We start from the raw sequence: 7,726 nt of genomic DNA, 5'->3' as shown, positions 1-7,726 counted from the left end.
AACAAGCCCATCAATCTGAGTTAACAGTCCTCCAGTGTTGTAAAAGCAGAGCAGATGTAAAACAATTCAGCCACTTATGCCTGGTGGAAGTCATATATAGATTGCAAAATGTATGGTGCTCCTAAACAGAACCATAAATCACATTGGCATTTCCCGAGTACAAATGCAGGTCCTGCTGCATTTCCTGGCTTTCACTGCCCCGCTTGGACCTCATGGGTTCTCCCAATTCCCTTTGGTGTCCTTTTCTCCAGGCACCAGAGCAGGGCTGAGGTGACTCATTCTGACCTTTACCAGTCATTTCTGTGCTGCAGAAGGAGCTGCATGGTGCTGTCTGTCCCCTTCCTGCTGGGGGTGACACCCCAAGCTCCACACCCCCAAGCCTGTGCTGACCACTACAGAACCTTCAGGACATCCCTATTTTTCATTTTCCATGTGCCATGGGCTGACTCTGTCCCTGTGCTCAGGTAGAGCCCACCTGCAGAGCTGCCCCAGCACAGGGAGGAGCTGCAGCTGCTGCAGCCAGCCCAGAGGAGGCTCCAGGATGAGCAGAGGATGGAGCAGCTCTGCTGGGAGGAAAGGCTGGCACAGTTGGGATTGTTCACCTGGGCAGAAGGAGCTTTGGGGTGAGCTCAGGGTGACCTTGAAGGAGCTGCAGGAGAGCTGGAGAGGGAGCTGGGACACAGGGGTGGAGGGACAGGACACAGGAAATGCTCCCACTGCTAGAGGGCAGGGTTAGATGAGACACTGGGAAAAGAGCCCAATATTCCCTGGTTTTTGCCACTTCTTGTAAGGTAAAAACAAACTGAGCAAGTTTAATATAAATAAAGTTTAATTGAGGTCATATAAAAACATATTGTAAACAAGCAGTGAGAGGAGATTAACAGTAAATTGTGCACATAATTCTTGTTATACCTTGCCCCAAACCCCCTTTGATGTTTCCCATTCCTACATCCATATCCTGATAACAAATTCTTCTCTTCTTCAGATTTCCATCTTCTCAACACCTTTCAAAGCAGCATCAACAGCTTTTCTTCTGACCACTCCTGCTGCTCCAGCAAGCCCCGTACCAACAATTTACCTGTAATAAAAACCCAATAAAGACAGTTGAAAGGAGGAGCCTTGTTCAACCATTAGCACAGAGCAGTTAATTAGGTGACACTCATTTTTTATATAAAAGATGCACACTGAAATATCTGCAACAGATTTTTCCATTTTCTGTGTGTTGTCTGCATCCAATCTAGGCTCTAACTCCACGGGCAGGAGTTACTCCACTCTCAGGCATGCAGAGTGCTGCCAAAACCCGGCACCACCGAGCACTAGGACAGCCTCGCTGGTGCCAGGAGAGCTCGGCAGCACCTTTCTCTCCCAGCAGCATAACACTGGCACAGGCACTGAGCAGCCACGGGCAGCTGACTACTGCTGGGAGAAAAAATAACAAAACTAGGGGGTTTACAGGGCAGAAAAAAGGAGGCACCTCTCTGGTGATGCCTCCTCTCATCAAGGCTTCATCCAGCAAGAGCAATAGATAAGTTAAACCTATTGCTGGATAAACCATGTTATTTCCACCCTGAGGGCCTGAGGCTAGCACAGGAGCAAGCAGAGGCCTTTTACTTAATTCAAGGCAGCAAAATGAACACTTTTGCCCATTTCCCTTCGTTGGCTCATGGTCACACCTCACCCACGTTGCTCCAGAGCTCTCCTTGTGCCTCACGGGCACGTTATCCATTCACATCTCCGCTCTGCAGGCTCCAGTGCCCTCCTGGAGAGGCTCCTCGGCTGTCCCAGCTCAGCTCAGCTCAAGGGTTTCACACACGACAGGGCTGCTCCCGACCACTCACAGCTCCGGGTCACCGCAATCCCCCACATGGCTGAAGGCCTGAAGAGAGGACAGCAAAAACATCACAAATAATTCATTAATTCCATCTGTATTCATACAGCTCAACAGCAGCGGCCTGGCTTGTGGCAGGACAAAAGCCAGCAAACCGAGCGAAAGGCTGAGGAATTAGTACTGAAAAGCAGAGCATGCCAGCAGGCAGAAACAGCTAAATTTAAAAAAAAAAAGTGAGTATTTCAGGTGGTGCCTTCCATCCCCAGAACCCCCGTGTCCATCCCCGCTGCCCTCGCCACCCATCCCCTGTTCCTATCCCCCCTCACCTCATGGCGGCGGCGGCCCCTCATGGCGGCCCGGGCCCGCGCAGCGCCGCTCCTTCCCCTCACGGCAGCAATGGCAGAGAGGCCATGGCCGAGCAGAGCCGCTCCTTCCCCTCACGGCAGCAATGGCAGAGAGGCCATGGCCGAGCAGAGCCGCTCCTTCCCCTCACGGCAACAATGGCAGAGAAGGTCCATACCGCACCAGAGCCACCCTTTCCCCTCACGGCGGCAGGGACAGAGAGAGGCCGAGCCCGGCCGCGCTGCTGAGGTGATTCCACAGGCACCGCCCCGCGGCTCCGGCCGCTCCTCCGGGGCGGGGAAAAGCCCTCCATGATCAGTCACAGAGCTGTTCGGGCTGGGAGGGACTTCGAAGATATCTCGTCCCACCCCTGCTATGGGCAGGGACACCTTCCACTATCCCAGGTGGCTCCGAGCCCGTCCAGCCTGGCCTTGGGCACTTCCGGCATCCCGGCAGAGGCAGAGCAGGAAACGCAGCATCTGTGGAGCTGGGAGAGCTGAACTCAAGCCCCAGCTCATGGGAAGCAGAGGGCTGGTGAGCTGCCTCTCTGTTTGTCCCTGATGTGTCCCACTTCAGGCACAGGAGATAGAAGTGTCAGCTCACAAACAGCTGCCACCAGCAAAAAACCACAGCCCTGAAATAAGCAGAGAAAAAGTTGTGGTGCTGCCAAGTGCCTCGCTGGGAGAAGCACAATTCCACACCTTCCCTGGCCTCCAGTGATGCCTTAACAGCAGCCCAGTTCTCTGTGTATCCATGTCTGGGCACAGCAGTGGAACTGTGACCTCCCTCGCTGGGGATCCATTCAAAGGAAGTTTTTTTCTGGGCTTTGAGCTCCAGTGAGACACTTCAAGGCCTTTCCAGAAAGCCTGGCATCCCTCCCCATGCCCCTCGTGTGCTTATGCTCTCAGAGCTCAGCAATGAACTCAGCTGGAGCTGTGCCTTGCCTCAGGCAATCATCCACTCCAGCTCTGTCTTCTTCAAATGCTTCACGGTCTATTTTCAGCCCAAGGCAGGCAGCTATTCTTCCTGGATGTGGGGTGCTCCTCCCTGGCTCTGCCTGATCCTGCCTTGTCCCGAGAGGCCCTGGGCTTGCTGTGCATGCAGGGAGAGAGGCTGGTGCTGAGCAGAAGGACTTCAGTGCTTCCAGTGATGAAGCTGGTGAGCAACAGGGATGCCCAGTGCAGCACAGAAAAAGCTGTTTGGTGGGACAGGTAAAAAGTTGGTGGAGGAACAAGTAAGAGCAGACACAGAGCACTTTGTGCTCTTGTTCCTGGGGGTCTCGTTGCCCGTGGCCGAGGGCACACAGGGGTGGATGTGCCCTGTGCCCACACAGGAATGGATGTGCCCTGTGCCCACACAGAGATGGATGTGCCCTGTGCCCACACAGGGATGGATGTGCCCTGTGCCCACACAGAAATGGATGTGCCCTGTGCCCACACAGGGATGGATATGCCCTATATCCACACAGAAATGGATGTGCCCTGTGCTCACACAGAAATGGATGTGCCCTGTGCCCTGTGCCCACACAGAAATGGATGTGCCCTGTGCCCACACAGAAATGGATGTGCCCTGTGCCCTGTGCCCACACAGAAATGGATGTGCCCTGTGTCCTGTGCCCACACAGAAATGGATGTGCCCTGTGCCCACACAGGGATGGATGTGCCCTGTGCCCACACAGAAATGGATGTGCCCTGTGCCCTGTGCTAACACAGAGATGGATGTGCCCTGTACCCACACAGAAATGGATGTGCCCTGTGCCCACATAGGGATGGATGTGCCCTGTGCCCTGTGCCAACACAGAAATGGATGTGCCCTGTGCCCTGTGCCCACATAGGGATGGATGTGCCCTGTGCCCTGTGCCTGCACAGAAATGGATGATGGCTCTGCTGAGACCCTAAGCCACAGCTTCAGTTTGGAAGCTGTTTAATTCATTAGCACAGCATGGGGCCCACATTAATATGCTTTGTCTCTTTTAACAAGACATTTTCAGCAGGATTGGGGAGATACTTCAAAAGCTTCCTGAATGCCAAATACCAGAACTCAGCAACTCTCAGTCTCTCACTTCCCAGTATAATTCCCTCTGTGTGCACAGCTTTTCTTCTGCTTGCTGGCCTTGGAGGAGGGCTCAAACAAAGGCTGCACATCATTTGTGAACTTAGGGTGAAAAGCATCAAACCAGAGGGAACACAGCAGCTCTGGCATGGGAGTGAAGCCCTTCTCTGCCCCAGGAATGTGCTCTCTGCATCAGTTGCAGCCAGTCCCTGTTGTTCATCTTGGCTTGGTGACAGCTAAACAGACCCTCCTTTTCCCCTGCAAGTGTTGTGGTGGGGCCTGAAGAGACGGAGATGCTTTGTTCCAGGCCAGATTAGAGATATGAGTTATTACAAAACAAAAGCCCAGCTAGCCTTCAGGAGAGTTCCTCTAGTCTAGACACAGCCTCCCCTGAGCTCCCTGGATCGCAGCACAGCCCTGCAGCTTGTGTTCAAAGCAACTCAACAGGCTCCAGAAGCTTGAGTAACCCCTGTCGAGTGAATGCTCAGTTACAGCATGAAGGAGAAACCACATCTGAGTGATTTGCTCCCATAAATGAGCAGGATGGGTTAAACCAGGACATGAGCACTGTCTGCTGGCACAGTGCATCCACTCAGGAGATCTGCACTGCCATGGAGCTGTAATGCTTCAAAATAGATGTGCTGCAAGCCTGGGGTGGGACATGCCCCTGTGTAACCAATGTCTGCAGCTTGTGTGGCAGCAAGAGAGATCCTTTAGTGTCACCTGAGCCCTGAGCACAGCCATGCCCAGGGCTCACTGCCTGCCCCATGGCACTGCAGGGCTGGTACTGTGAACCTTCCATACTGATCAGATTTTGGCTCAGATTTGGCCACACTGTCAGACACTGAAGAAAAGGACAGAGTGGTGCTGGGAGAGCTGGGGGTGCTCACCTGGAGAGGAGAAGGCTCCAGGGAGAGCTCAGAGCCCCTTCCCATGCCCAAATGGGCTCCAGGAGAGCTGGAGAGGGACTGGGAACAAGGGATGGAGGGACAGGACACAGGGAATGGCAGGGCTGGATGGGATTTTGGGCAGCAATTGTTCCCTGGCAGGGTGGGCAGGACTGGCATAGGGTGCCCAGAGCAGCTGTGGCTGCCCCTGGATCCCTGGCAGTGCCCAAGGCCAGGCTGGAATTGGGATTGGAGCAATGGGACAGTGGGAGGTGTCCCAGGGAGGAATAAAATTATTTTCATGGTCTCTTCTGACCCAACCCATTCTGTAACTCCATCATCTCCTCTGACTCCACAGAGGGCCATTTCCACTTCCCCACTGCCATCACAAGATGGCATTCCAGACCTAAAAGCTGAGCTGGCTCATACTTAGAGACCTTTCCCAGTCCCTGGGGTGTCCAACCCCAGCAGAAGCTGTGGATTTAACCCTGCCTGCTGAGCTCCTCTGCCAGGTCTCACCCCGACACTGCCTTTTAATCACATCCCTAATGCCAGGGCTGAGCTTTAATCACCTGCACTGAAACACTGCTGCTGTTACTCCAGAACCTCTGAGCCATCTAATTGCACTGCTTTAAGCCAGTTAACACTTTTGACAGTGAATGGCATGCAGAGCACTTTAATCTTGACCTGCAACACCTCCAGCTCTTGCAGGGCCTCCTCTGCCCCCGAGGAGACACTGCTAATCAGAGCAAGCCAGGATGGTTTTTAAGACATGGACAAAGGGAGCCAAGGGCAAATCAGGAGGGAAATGAATCTGACTCATTTTGTTACAAAGCACTGTTGAAGGTAGAACTGCCTTTTCTTCTTTGTCTGTGCCTGAGAATGATTTGGGAGAGTAGTGAGAAGGCCTTTCAATAATTTATAACTTCAAAATAACAACAAAATTTTTAAAAAGAGAGAAAAATCATTCATCTTACATATGTTTTTAAAAAAAGGAAGCTTATTTTGAGTTAGATGCATAAAGCCCTGGAGCAGTGTGTTTTCCCCTGTGCCTGCTCCCACGTGTGAGTGGGTGCTCCAGGCTTCATCCACCAGTTGCTCCCTGCAGGAAGAACCCATGATCCAAGCATTTCCTCCCCTGGCTGGCCAAGGGCCTGCAGCCTCCCAGCAGGGCTTGGTGCCATGTGCTGGTGCCAGCTCTGCCAGCACAACTCCTGGGGGTGGCAGTGGGGCAGGATATGCTGCTCAGCTGTCCCCGAGGCTGAGGCTGCCTGGGTTCCTCTGGGCAGCTCAGGGAGAGGCTGCTCAGGCTGTTCCCTTACCATGGAGCTGGGGAGCAACCTTGCTTGGTCTTGTCAGGAAAATGAATCCACAAACACCAGAGGTTGTTGTCAAAAAAGGAGACAGAGGAGTCCCTTTTGCTTTATCCCAATAAAGGGAGAGGCCATGGTGCATCCCCTGGGATCTCTCAGATTTTTGGAGGACTCAGCGTCCTTTTTATCCCAATTTCCCTCTCTCTTTCCCCATTGCTGAGGTGCTTGAGAGGCACAGACTTCCCAAATACTGATACCTGAGATTCCCCTCTGATGTACAACCCTCCCCTTTAATTTTTAATTCTTATAGAATTCATGGTTTTTCCCCATTACTTCTTCAATCTTTCAACATCCAATTTAATTTCTCAGTAAACCTGCAGTTTGTTTGTAAAGGCAAATATAATTTTCCATTCATCAATCAAGGAATCCTTTCCATTGTATCTTTTACCTCTCAGTGCTGGTTTTATCTACCCACAGCTTGTTTGGAAACACAAATCCAACATTCCTCTCAATCCTGAGGAAAGAGCAGAGGGGAAAGGTGATATCAGTGAAGGAAAGGTGATGTCAGTGAGGAAAGGTGATGTCAGTCAGGAAAGGTGATACAAGCCCCAGCCAGGCTGCCAGAGGGGTGTGTGCTGCAGCAAGGGCAGTGCCACTCTGCATGTGGCTGGCAGGAGTGTGCCCTGCCTGGGGGACCCTGCACCCTCTCCCCTTTTCTCCCCCTCCACACCCACCTGGGTGTCCTGGCCCTGTCAGAGCTTGGTGTTTTTATTGTTCAAAATGCACTCGAGGAGCCCGTGCAGCTCCCTCTGTTCTGGGCTGAAACTGCTGCACAGCAATTTCTTTTTCCATTTCATCTCTGGCAGAGCCCTTCAGCTTTGCTCCCTTCTCTTCCACCCTCCTCTCCTCCTGCTGAGCTTCTCCCTGGCCCAGCCTCCTTCCCTGCTGTCCCCTCGTGCTCCCAGCTCCTATTTAACCCCCATTTTTTCTGTCCTCTCTCCTTCAGTGCTCCTTCCCAGAAGATAGATCACAAACCACAAGCTCTGCTCTTCATCTAACAGCTCCTAAACCACTTTCTCAGTGTGATAAATGTGCTAATCCTGTGGAGAGGATCCCCTAGGATGCAAACCCTGCTGGGATCTGTGGCAATCCCATGGCATCAGCCACAGGGTCAAATGTACAAAGGGGGTTGCAGCTGCCTTGCCCCAAGTGTGGGCACCACAATCAGCTCCCCTTAGGAATTCAGACCTGCACAAGGCCCTCCAAACAATCCTGTGTGCTTCCAGTGCCTCACCAGCTCTCTT

At 52.7% G+C, this 7,726-nt stretch overlaps 1 long non-coding RNA gene and 1 other non-coding gene across 2 annotated transcripts; both read right to left on the bottom strand.

Annotated features, from left to right (window-relative positions):
- Positions 1–811: 811 nt before the first annotated feature.
- On the bottom strand, positions 812–2,464 carry LOC117003341. The gene is made up of 3 exons (XR_004419495.2): positions 2,155–2,464; positions 1,674–1,876; positions 812–1,078 (listed from the first exon to the last, which is right to left on the bottom strand). It is a non-coding gene; the product is annotated as an uncharacterized LOC117003341 (long non-coding RNA).
- On the bottom strand, positions 1,222–1,424 carry LOC117003628. Its single transcript, XR_004419520.1, has one exon. It is a non-coding gene; the product is annotated as a small nucleolar RNA SNORA74 (small nucleolar RNA).
- Positions 2,465–7,726: the final 5,262 nt, after the last annotated feature.

This window comes from Catharus ustulatus, chromosome 15 (genome assembly GCF_009819885.2).
Source record: "Catharus ustulatus isolate bCatUst1 chromosome 15, bCatUst1.pri.v2, whole genome shotgun sequence".
Classification (NCBI taxonomy): Eukaryota; Metazoa; Chordata; class Aves; order Passeriformes; family Turdidae; genus Catharus; species Catharus ustulatus.
The sequence above is the reverse complement of the archived record's forward strand: the minus strand, read 5'-3'. Positions and strand labels throughout refer to the sequence as shown.